Source organism: Pelobates fuscus, chromosome 6, assembly GCF_036172605.1.
Source record: "Pelobates fuscus isolate aPelFus1 chromosome 6, aPelFus1.pri, whole genome shotgun sequence".
Classification (NCBI taxonomy): Eukaryota; Metazoa; Chordata; class Amphibia; order Anura; family Pelobatidae; genus Pelobates; species Pelobates fuscus.
The window spans coordinates 81314170-81326565 of NC_086322.1; the positions used below are offsets into that span (position 1 = coordinate 81314170).

Below are 12396 nucleotides of genomic sequence, written 5' to 3' on the forward strand. Positions count from 1 at the left end.
AATAAATATTCACTAACAAAATATAAAAAATTCTTATTTTTATTAATGGTATGGAACTGGATTCATTCAGAAGACAAACACCGTCACAGAGGGCCAATATTCTTTTTCAAGGAAAAAGCACTAAACGGATCCCACCTTATTGAGGTGTGCTAGAAGAAAAACTTTGGCCAAGCAAATCTCGATGTAAGTCAGATATGCTACCAAGGCTAGTCCTACCCCTAATTCTAAATATCACGTAATATACAGGAGTTATGAAGGCATCCAGGAACCACTTGATCTACTGTCACGCAGTTTGTTATTTTTGCCTCTATAACTCCTCAATGGCATTAGTTTCTAATGACACACTTCAAAGTTATGTATCCCATCTCCTTCCCTTTTCCTTTTTTCTATTATATATTAATGCATTCTGAGTGGAGCAAAATTTATGTTGATGTGCATGTCAATTTTACTCACTCACATTTTATGTTTCAAGGACATTTTGTACCTCTTCTATTATCATTAATTTTTATTGTTAAGGTCAATGCACCAGACACATAATCATCAAAGAAAGTCATTTGGTATAGCATTTGTAGGGACAATTTTGCACATTTGCATTTTGCAATACAACAAATAAAACAAGGGAACTTGAGCAGCGAGAAGGAGTATGAGGAATAAATGCCTAGTTCTTGGTAGGATCAGCTCATTAGATAGAAGATGGGACATAAAAAAGTGTCATCACCCTGCCCACCACGGGGAATTGAAAGTATGTTCTGTCTAACCATGCTCATATTGTTGGAATCCAGAACATCAAACTGGTTAAATGATAATGGCAGACAATAAGTAGAATAATACTAATTAATGCTAATTTCAGTTATGGTATTAATGTTATGTCAGTAGCATAATAAAATATTGGTGGGTGAGAGCTGAGACTTAATTGTATGAAGAGTTGTTTCAATCGAATAGAAAGTGGAGAGATACCTGCTCTCCAAAATGAGCCCTTTGTTATTCATGTTTAACAATTAAACAAAAGAAAAAGAAAAAGAAGGTAACTGCTCAATCAAATCTTTCTATCAATAAAATGATTAGTGAGGGTAAAGAACCTCTAAGGATGGAGCTGGGATGAGTGGGTTACAGTAGTGGGCTACGATCTGATATCCTTTCTGTAGAATATCATGAAGTGTGTTCCAAGGTTGATGTAATCCTATCCTGGAAGGGGTTGGGGGTGGTCTAGAAACGGTATTTAGTGTTTTTAAAGTTGTGAAGAATGTTTTGACAATTAGTTCTTTGTTATGAAGTGTGTGCAATCCATCCTCAGAAGGCATTGGAGGCCAATTAATAATAAAGCTAATAAAGGAATTTCCTATGAGAAATATGTTTTGAGTAAATTGGCTTTAAAGGGTGGTCTGGGTGTCAGGTCCCTCTAGGGTTAACCCTGCCTGATGTAAACATAGCAGTTTCTGAGAAACTGCTATGTTTACATCTGGGGTTAAGCCAGCCTCTAGTGGCTGTCTTCTGGACAGCCACTAGAGGCGCATTGGCAATGATTGAGGCATATTATGCCTCAATCATGCAGAGCGTCCATAGGAAAGCATTGAAAAATGCTTTCCTACGGACACTTTGAATGCGCGCGCGCGGCATTGCTGCTCATGCGCATTCGGCGCCGGTGGCGTCAGACAAGGATGCTGACGTTGGCAGGGGAGGAGAGGTAAGGGAGCCCGGCAGGGGGAAAAGGGTGAGTAGCTGAAGGGGATTTAACCCCTTCAGCGCCGCGGGAGCGGGACCCTGAGGGTGGGGGCACCCTCAGGGTACTATAGTGTCAGGAAAACAAAGCAGTTTTCTTGACACTATAGTGTCCCTTTAATAATCGAACTTCTGGATTGGCTGCTAAAATAAGCATAGCATCCATTCATATACAGGTTTGGATTTACTTCCATAATAGTTTTACATTGGGGCAATCCCAGAAACAGTGGTACATACAAGCATTATGAGCAGTGCATTTGAAACACATTGTTGACTCTCTTCAGCCAATAGCAAACAGTCTACAGCAAAAGTAGGCAACCTTCAGCTCTCCACATGTTCTGGGCTACATATTCCCTGATGCTTTGCCAGCATTGTGGATGTAATAGCATTATGGGAGATGTAGTCCACAACACCAGAGGTGCCAAAGGTTACCTACCACTGGACAAGATGGTGTGTAGTAGGTTTAATGGAGATGTTTAAGGTCATGTCCTGGGAGGATACTAATGGAAGAAGTTTTAGTAAATTAATATGACATCAAAGTATATTTTCAATGGTTAAACCATGAAAATTATTTAATCATTGTGAGAGCCTTGCTTTTGCACTTTTTGAAATGGATATGCTAAAAAGATTATGTAACGATGTATTACAACTATAAGCTCAGAAAATCAACATATTCTCCTTAAGTTGTGTGAATGCCAAGTTGACACTCAAATATGTAACTGATACAATATATGGACTTTGATGGCAAAATCACAAGCAGGTGTATAAATGAAAATATATACTTACCTGAATGTCACTTCCTTCACTCTCTAACAAGTGGATGGAGTTGTTCTGACAGCAAGTTGCGTAATCCGACCTGTGAAATGCCACTGTATCAGTGGTAGAACGCAATGTGGTGTTGCTTTGAAGAGCATAAAATGTCGACACAGAATTAAAAACAGATTTATCTGCCCCCACACCTCCAAAATTGTTGTTTTTAATTCTGTCCTAGCTGTATACCTGTAAAAGACCATGACAGTCAAAGTTATATAAAGTTTAATAACTCTTCAACTATACATTTTATGCTCTTTAAAGCAACACCATTTATGATTTACTTTAAAGCAACAAAGGTGTTCATCATTACAGCTGCTTATGTTTTAATCATACAACAATTTGTTTGTTTTAGTTTCTCTTTCTTTTTGTTGCAATGTTTATTGTTGTTCTGTCTCTTTAATTCTATAAATTTGTGATCTAATTTCTTCTCACTTCCTGTCCCAGATGTACCTTTTTATTTTGCATGGCTTCATCTGCTAAATAATCTATGCATGTTTCTGTTTATGAAATATTACATCTACACTATTTCTGTGTGTATAACTTTTCTGTGTGTATTTCCATACATCCCAAGTATCCCTATTTATGAGGGAAAGTCCCTAGTTTGGGCACAAATCCATCTGTCCCTTTTTTTTTTCTCTCCTAATGTCCCTCTTGTCTAGGAGATCGCCATTGTTGGTGAGTCTGATTGTATACCAGAGCTCCACATCAAGATTACTCCCAGTAATGTATCTTTAAGCTGCAATAAATGTGTTTAGAAAGCAGTCTGTGTAAATAGCATTCATTGTTCTTGTTCTAATTTACATTTTAGTTACATAAACTGTCATTAGTAAGTCACCTAAAATTCTCAGAACAGTCCTGCCCCTGTCATACCCCCACATACACTTCTAAATTAAAGTGTCTCTCTTTGTCCATTTGAAATGTTGGGAAGTATGTTAATCTCTGCCAAATGAGAGCGTAGATTTTAATGTGCACCCAACCTGTACTAACTCATACTAACTCACTGTCAGGATCAGTGTGGAACCTTACCATACAAACTATAACATATTAAATAGATTTACCATGTACCGGTCCTTAGAATGGTCGGACTAACTGTAGAAGTGTCAGAGAGAATCCCGAAAGTCAAGGACAGGAGAGATAAGGATAAACGATTAAACAAGAAAAGGTCAAAGGAGTACAGAGATCAGAAGAAACATTTGAGAAGACTAAATCAGATATCAGGAAAAGTATACACAAGGAATGTGCTCTTGGGCTACTAGAACCACAACAGGGTAACATGGAGTGGAAGCGGTAAGTATAGATAGACAGTGCTTCATTTCTATTGGTTCACGTGAATTCCTTATGGTTCGTTGATGGTAGAAATCCTTATTAGGATGATTGTAAACGCCATATTTGTCGTATTCGGTCCGGCAAATTCTCCATTCAGATCCGAATTCGGATGCCCATAAAACCCCACTGAGCGCGAGCGTGCAGCTTCACAGAGGGATTCAGGTACGAGATATCTGATCCCTACACTCACACAGATCCCTTAATAGAAAACCCACATGACAGAGATCCTGTATACACATATACAATGCTTTTACATATACTCATGCAGACAGATCATGCACATCTATATTTATATTGCAATGTAAAATGTTTACTCCAACCACCATGACTACTTCTGCGTTTAGAAGTGGTCATGGAGCAAGGAATCTGTATGCACTGGGCTTCTGCTTGAAACGTTGCACATACAGAGATATTTACAGTTTGTGCTTGGGGTTTGTTTCAGGCTGCCTAATGACAATTCTGTGCAAAAATTACTGGTAACCGATGTAATAAGCTCCTCCCTTTTCAGGCAGCGCACCTACCTACCGGCTCTCCCTCCGACCGCCCCTCCTGCCGCCCTCCAATTACAGTTATTCTTCTCTTAAAAATCTCCTCCCTGGGGCGGGGCCTGACAGTCGATCAGGACGGTTGCATGGTGCTGGAGCTCCTCAATAAATTAACCTACTCAGCGCTAAAACCGACGAAAACTACACTATATCTGGGGGAAAATCCTGCATGCAATCTTGAGGAGTCCCCCTAGAGCCTCTCCGCGACTATTTTACCGTAACAGGCGATTTTTGCCCATGCTCGACTCTCCTGCTGCCTGCAATCACACAAGAGGTGAGGGAGACGGGCGATCCCCAGCCTTGAATTGGAGCCGCTTGCTCAGGGTCCTGTTCCCCCCCCCCCTTTGGACTGGTGGGGGTTATCCCGGTCCCCACTGGTGCTGGGGTCATGCTGACACACAGCTTGCAGCTGAACCAGAGGGTTGAGACCTATCTCCCAAGATGGCTACCACGATGAGCCCTACAGCCGGAGACACGTTCCCGCGGTCACCCTCACTGACGGATTCTCTCTTCTCCTAAATTTCGACCGCATCTGTGCTGCCTTCTGGGCTAAACTTGCCGAAAGGGAACTTACCCCCAAGCTTATAAGCTGACCTGAGGCACACCGGGTCCACTGTGCTGGGCTGCGCCACCAGAGTGGGCCTCCCCCACGTGCTCAAGGAAGGGTTCCACGGAGAGGAGGACGCAGGAGACAGCCTCGTCTGGGGTCCGCACTTCATCGCCTCCGGCCCTACACTCGCACCTCCACAATCCGATGTCAGGCATACAAGCATGCACTCCCACAACGCATCCTGCCTTTCCTATACCCGCTATACCAGCTTCACAAGATCCGCTGAAAACAAAAGCAAGCTACCGCTTGGTGTACTGCAGTCGTCAAGCGGGTAATGGCACTATGCTACACACAAGCTTGTACTGACTGCGGGGCCCCAAAAGAGATAGCTGATGGCAGCAGAAAAAGTGACTTACCACCCCTAGGCATAGGCTGACTGGACAGTATAGCTGGCAGTCGGGCAGCTTACCTCCTGATCGTTGTCTGCAATGCCTCCACTGCTATACTTGCTCATAGTTCCCCAAATGCTCTTTCATGGCATAGTTAATATTACAAGACCCAGTGGTCCCAGTATTCAGCATCCTGTATCTCTCTACAGTTCTAAGCTATAGTTTGTCTTCCTCATTTTGCTTCATTTGAGAGAACTGTGTATTTGATGTTTCATCTTATTACCAAAAATGTGCAGTTTATCCAACATTTCATGTCAAGTCTCTACCTTTTGCAATTGCTTTTGTACTTTATGAAATGTCTACATACATGTGATTGTTAAACTATGCACTACTAAAATAAAGAATATAAAAAAAATCAAAAACAAAATCTCCTCCCTGCATCCACCCCTCCCTCCCAACCTGGCTCAGAGCGCGCACAGACTCTGTAATGCTTTATAAATAATAATAATAGTTACAATAATTATTATTAAAGGCCCAAGTTGCTGAGCTGGCGAACATCCTGATTTAGAGAACCGTTCGATCATTTGCAATTCTCTTGCAATTTTTCAAAAATTCCCTGTCAAATAACCAGTCCTGGGAGCTCTAGTGCAAAAAATAACAACAATAATAATAATAAAAAAGAACCAATGAATGAGTTCTATATTGGAAATGACCTATCTTTCTATTCCTACTTTATATAAATAAATAAATCTAACAGTTTTAATAATTACCGATATAGACCCCATATGTGTATTCCGCCCTCACTTTCACATTTGTTCACTTTAGCCGTGTGATATGACTAATCATTCTGTTTGGTGGGGTACAAATATAAAATAGTCCGCCTTGTTAATTGGACGTTCAGCCTGGTGGTAACTCTAGATGCCAAAACAGCAATGTCTTCCAAGGCTGTTACAACCTTGTCTCCTGTTCAGTAGAGCAGGAGATTAACCTGCTCTGCCTGTGTAAACTCACTGTTGAGAGCAGGAAGCGGATACGTAGATACATAATATCAAACAGCACAGATGACACATCTCTCGGCTTCTTCCTCTTTCTCTCCCCTCCTCGCTGCAAGCCCCTCAGACATCTTCAAGCACTTGCACTTGTTCCCTTTGTGTAAACAGCTACTCTGGACCAGCTTGGTACATCCACGTGATGACTTGGACATCATCTTCTAAAGAGGAAGACCTCTTGCTTTGTGATCCTGAGCTTCTCCGACCTTGGGTAAGGTGCTTATTTATATTCATTTTTAGTAAGCTAAAAACAATCTGAGATTGTCTACGTTTAATAACTCATTAGTGGTTGGAAGTTTCTGTAGAACATATTTTGTTCCCTAGCTTTCAAACGAGCTGATCACCCTCTTACGACACAGCTAGATCGGAAGGCCTAACTGAGGATATATAAATTGCCCTCTTTATGGAATATCCAGCAATTCAGGAAATGAGCGGAATTAACAAATATCATAGAACATATTTAAATGCTGCATGATCTCTATTTATCTTTTATACTATATGAATCAGCCACATCTTATTTATTAACCTTAACGTAATTATATCCACCATAACTTCGACCTGCGTACAATATAAACAACACTGTGAAGCAGCATGTCACTAACTGTGTCACTGCCATCGGTATAACAATGTTATGTGAGATTTTAACTTTAAAATGTTAACATACATAGCATATATTGCACAATGTTTTAGTGGCACCATTAAGGTTAACTTGGAGCAAATATGCTTTTCTATCATTATGAGGAGGCATTGAATATATATAGAGTGCTTATGAGATGCAGCCATAAGAAGCCATTTTTTATAGGTAAGTAGAACAACATAGGCATTCACGTTACTTTTTTTCCACTTAAATTTGGGATGGTTTGGAAGCAGGTGACGTGTATGTTGGATAAACTGTATTAATCCAGTGTTTCGAAACATGTTATTTTAAATTGCATTAAAGTATTAACTGTAAAAACGTGGAAGAAGACGGTGTAAAATAGCCTTGCGCCATCGTCAACGCTGGCTACTAAATATGTATTTCATACCACCAGAACGCAATAAAATCAAAATGATATCCAAAGTGGGTTGGGTTAGACTAGAAAAGGGTTGAGTTTCAGAAATGCGTTCATCGCAATTTTTAGTTGTCAATTCTAAGCCAAAATAATAGAGCCAGTTAGTATATTCTATTGTGTACAATGTTTCAGGAACACGTTTATTATGTCTTTTTGAATTTATTGATATGCTTAACTAACAGAAATATTGATTATACCACTGCACCTTCTGGGGCCCCAAAAGATTGCTTTTTAACCTTTCAAGAGCCGAAGAAATGAGCAAATGAGCAGAAATTTCCCTTTGTACTGACGGGAGCTGCCTTGGCCTTGTTTAGGAACAAAATCTTTCATATTTCACCCCTGCCTTGACTTTGAATTGCTTTGATTTGTTTAATTAAATCAACCTTTAAGCCTCATTGTGGATGGAGTATGCCCTGTATGTTTATATATATTTATCTGGGCACAATTTTTATAAATATAAGTTGTTCAAGTAAGCCCTCGTCGTTTCTCGTTCCTGTACACATAGCGTACCTGCTCAGAAACTACTGTTTTGTTTTCTTGTGCTTTATAATAAAAATGGTATTATTAAATGGCAACCAGTGATTCTGATGCAAGTTGTTACACAAAAGGAGTTCATTATTTTATTAAGCAAAGATTAGGAGTTATTTTATGCACAGTACGAAAAATGGAGGTTTAACATTCCAATCTGTGTCTTCTCTGTTCTGTCAATATTATAGCAGAATTCAAGCTGGTTTTTGGGTCGTTTGGACACTGATAAATGGAAAAGCACTCAATAGTAGAGAACAGGACAATATGATCTCTGTAATTATTTGGATACAGAGTAAGTGTGACCACGTAATAGGTGTGATGAGCTTTGTTTCCACAAAGGTCAGTGATTCCGTATGCATTGACGATTGGCTGTCATTGCCAAAATATTCCACTATCAATAAATGTAGGCACAAATAATACATCATTTGAGATATCAAAATTAAGTTTATTGACATTTTATTCCAAAAAAGCAGAACAAAATATTTTCTAATCACTGTTAAATTTTCAAATATAAATTCTGTAAAATAAACTGTACAAACCCTTGTAGAGAATGAATAGCTCTAACAAATACTACATTAACGCATTTTTTAATGCATTTTTTTTTTTTTATTGCCAATAGCAAATGTGACTCTTCTAGCAGAAAAAGTCACGCAAACTACAGTAATTTCTGAATTCCGGCAATACTTAAAAAAAGTTTACTTTAATAAATATTTAAATGTAATTTTTTATTGTAAACATTTTGTTTGTTACTAATGAGTTGTGAAGAAACGTCCTCTTTGCATTGTCCTCGCCACTTCCAAAATAATTGAGTCTACCCTTAATTATTATTTTTTTGTCATTTTATAGTTACCAATCTTATAGTGTCCGGCTATACTTTATTCTATACACCAATGATTAGAAAAATATTATTTATTTTTTTTTTTAAAGAACAATGATAACAGAAAATATATAATGCAATTATGGATGTGTCTAGCAATGTAAAAAAACATAATGAAATAATATATTGGAGGACATAAAATAAAGTTATATTTTGGGAAAAATAATATAATATTTCCAAAAATGGTCATCTCAGGCATGTCCTTTGAGAAGAAGTTGGATACAAACTCAGTTAAGATATTGTAAGATTTTGAGGTTGGTACCGGGTCAAACTAAAGAATATACTGATATGATTTTTTTTTTTTGGTATACCGATGAGTACATCAGTCTCGATTTAATATGTGCAATATCATTTTTCATGTTTCTTTAAGTTATTCATTTCATGTTGTTAAAATAAAATACTGTTTTTTTTTCTCAATGTGGTTAGCTTGTCCTATTCACTCAACTATGTAGTATGTTGTATAGTCTATCGTATGGCGTTGAAAGTCTTTTTTTTCGGTAGTAGTTACAAACATCTGCTTCTTCAGTGCTCGCCAGCTGACAGAGGAATTAACGGACTGATATTCTGTTTAGTAACAACATCTGCAAACTGTTGGCCTAGTGTTATCGTGAGCTTGTTTTCTAATCTTTTCTAGAGCTGTGATAAACATAGGATTGGGCCACAGATTGTATTACAGAGACATTGGCAGGGTTAGAGTGATAATGAGTATATGCATCCACACTGTTCGGTTATCATGACTGGCATAGGCTGTGCTTTGCCAAAGCCCACTACAAAATGAGTCAAAGTTCTAAATGGAGTTGATATTGGCCGTACCTTGAGTAAATTTGCAAAAGTGGCCAATATTTATCAAGGTTTAACAGGCGTTGTTTTTGATAAAGTGACAAATGTTACAGGAGAATTGTAATTTCCCTGAATGTTTAATATTAACTTATCCCTTCATTTAAAAAATCTGTTTTTCTAGGCATAAAAAATAAAATAAAACGTTTATGTTACAGTGTGGTGCTCCCCTCCTATCTCCCTGTCAATCATTGTTATAAGCTCTGCCCTTTGCACCTGGCAATCATCATATTGAAAGCATACAGATAAACAATGTTTCTATTTCTCCTGTTCATGTACAATGTGTGCCCTCGTGTTGCCTTGTCTGAACTGGATTTTGATGTCATTTGCTAATCTATTTTTTTATTTTTTTTTAATTCTTTATTTTCTGTGCAAAATGTATTGATTTTACAAACTTTTGCCGCAATGGTCATAGCAAAAAATCAACGGTATAACATGGTACCGGTGAAGTATATTGAAGATACAGTTTGGCACATGTTTTTAGTTATGGCAGGGCTACTGGGTTGTAACGGTGTGTAGTCGCTATCTAAAAGGAGTGTATGAGTCACTCTGTAGACGTTGTCACCACTATCTTGGCCTGGTCGTGTTGGTGTGCATTAAGCACCGGGTCTATTGAGACTGGTGTTCGTTTGTGTCCTCTACCAGGCGATATTCCTGGGGTATTTCCCCGTGTGTGGAACAGGGCTTAGTGTGTGTTCCTATGGAATGGTCGTGTAGGCTTCTGTCATGGGGTGACTCGCTAGGTGAGGTCTATTCGTGGGTGGTCTAGTTGTGTGTGTTAGGTCCGAGCTAAAAAGGGTATGGCTAAGATGAGTCCGTATATGCCCGTTGAGAAGCCTGTGGAGGCAGCCTATCTGTTCCGTCTGGTTGTGACGTTGCTAGTGTTAGGCATTAGTGAGTGCAGGACCGCTTGGGTGATATGTGGGCTCCATCAATTGCTATTCCCCTGTAACCCAGGGGCTGGGGGGGGGGGGGGGGGTAGGAGGGGTGTTCGAGCTCCAGAGTGTGTGGAACCCTTCCCTTGGTCGGGGTTTGGGCAGTCTGAGGTATTGTGGAATGTCCTGTAGAACTAGTATTGTCCCGTTTTTCAACTGGGGTTGATTGAAGTTGGCTTCCAGTTAGGTCGTCGCTTCTTGTATTTCCCCGTGGTCAGGGGCTTCTCCGCTCCTCGCTGACCCTCGCCTGGGGCTTGAGGTTACATTTGTGCGTTGGTTCTTTAGTCCCAATGTGTTGCTAATCTTTTAACCTAAATTTTAAAAAGTGCATCTCATGAAAACAAGGTTAACACAAGTTATAAGGGATTCTTAGTGTTTTATTCAACGGTGTAAATTGTAGAGAAGCAAAAGTGACCCTTAAAGAGGCATTTTATCGGTTTCCATGGTGATTGCTTCCATTATTTAGCACTTTGTTGCAAAATAGCACCAGATTTGACCTTGAATGTCATCTATTAACCACACCTACGCTGACCTCTTGGACAAAATGGAACATCACCATCTTCACAAGTCAGTTAATTCAACGTTCCTAAGATTTGAAGTCTGCTTCTAATAACAGTTCTTACATGCAATCTATATTTCATGTCTAAGCTGGCACGGATGAATTTGCTGTTTTCATTGTGACAATAAAAAAAGAGAAGTGATACCTAGTTATGGAGGGAGATGTGTGACGTTATGCATAATGTAACATTAATCTCCAAGGGCCCATGTTTTTCTAAACAGTAAAAACAGGCTTTGGGCCAGACTGTGCCAGATGAAAGGGTATGAGCCAATACAGAACCAATTCCATCACTTCCCATGACACAATTAACTGTAAACATACAGGAAATAAATATATCCATAATAGAGTTGTTTGACCGTGTATGCTCATAATGTTCCTATGATAATTTTATAGACATTTCTGGATGGCTTATTTTTCCGTATCTCTAGTGCGTCACTATAGCAGCGCTCATGTCGTCTTAGAATGTTGATTGCTTTGTAACTGTTATGTTATTTCTGTATTATAAAGTAAGTTTTTTTTTTTTTGTACTCTTTTTGTTATACTGATAAATATATGCATGTACCTTAATTGTTCTGTCTACGCCAGAGACACCGTATAAAACGTTGATAGACTCTGGAGTATTTTTCTTTAAGCAAACTGTCTCTTGAGATTATATGACCATGTCCAGAGGACTTTTTCTGATTGCGGTAAACTTGGACTGAATGGTACTATGTCTGATGTATCACCCTGTCACCTTATGTGCATAAGCACTTCTCTTTTTACATTGTATGTCTGTAGAATATATGTAGTGACAGTTCAAAAATTACAATGTATATTTAAAAAAATTAAAATAAAATTACACACGTGAGCTCATACAATATAATGTGGCCCACAGTCTAAGTACTATATTACAGAATACAATATACACTATGGAAGCCTGCCATAGTTTGGTCTTGTGTTATTTATTGCACTTTAGAAGGATTTAGTTACCAGGATATAATATGACTTAAATAATTAAATCTCATATAGTAATGATTTTGACATCCCGCTAATAATAACTTGTTCCCTGGGTGTAAAACCTGATGAACAAAATCATATTTCATATCTTTCTACACATGAAGCACATATCATTTAATATACTTCCTGCGTATACAAGGCTAGCATTTCTTAATTTCTTTTGGAACTAATGACACTTTTGCCTAAATGTTGTTCTCGTTACATTGCAAATCAAGTGATCA

The 12396-nt window shown here is 38.7% G+C and overlaps 1 protein-coding gene across 1 annotated transcript in view; it reads left to right on the forward strand.

The window, feature by feature from the left end:
* Window positions 1-6418: 6418 nt before the first annotated feature.
* Window positions 6419-12396, forward strand: part of RHOH (ras homolog family member H) — a 44609-nt gene continuing 38631 nt past the window's right edge. Inside the window, exon 1 of the mRNA XM_063459920.1 lies at window positions 6419-6602. The gene's annotated coding sequence lies outside the window, so the exon portion shown is untranslated. The remainder of the gene's footprint in view (window positions 6603-12396) is intronic.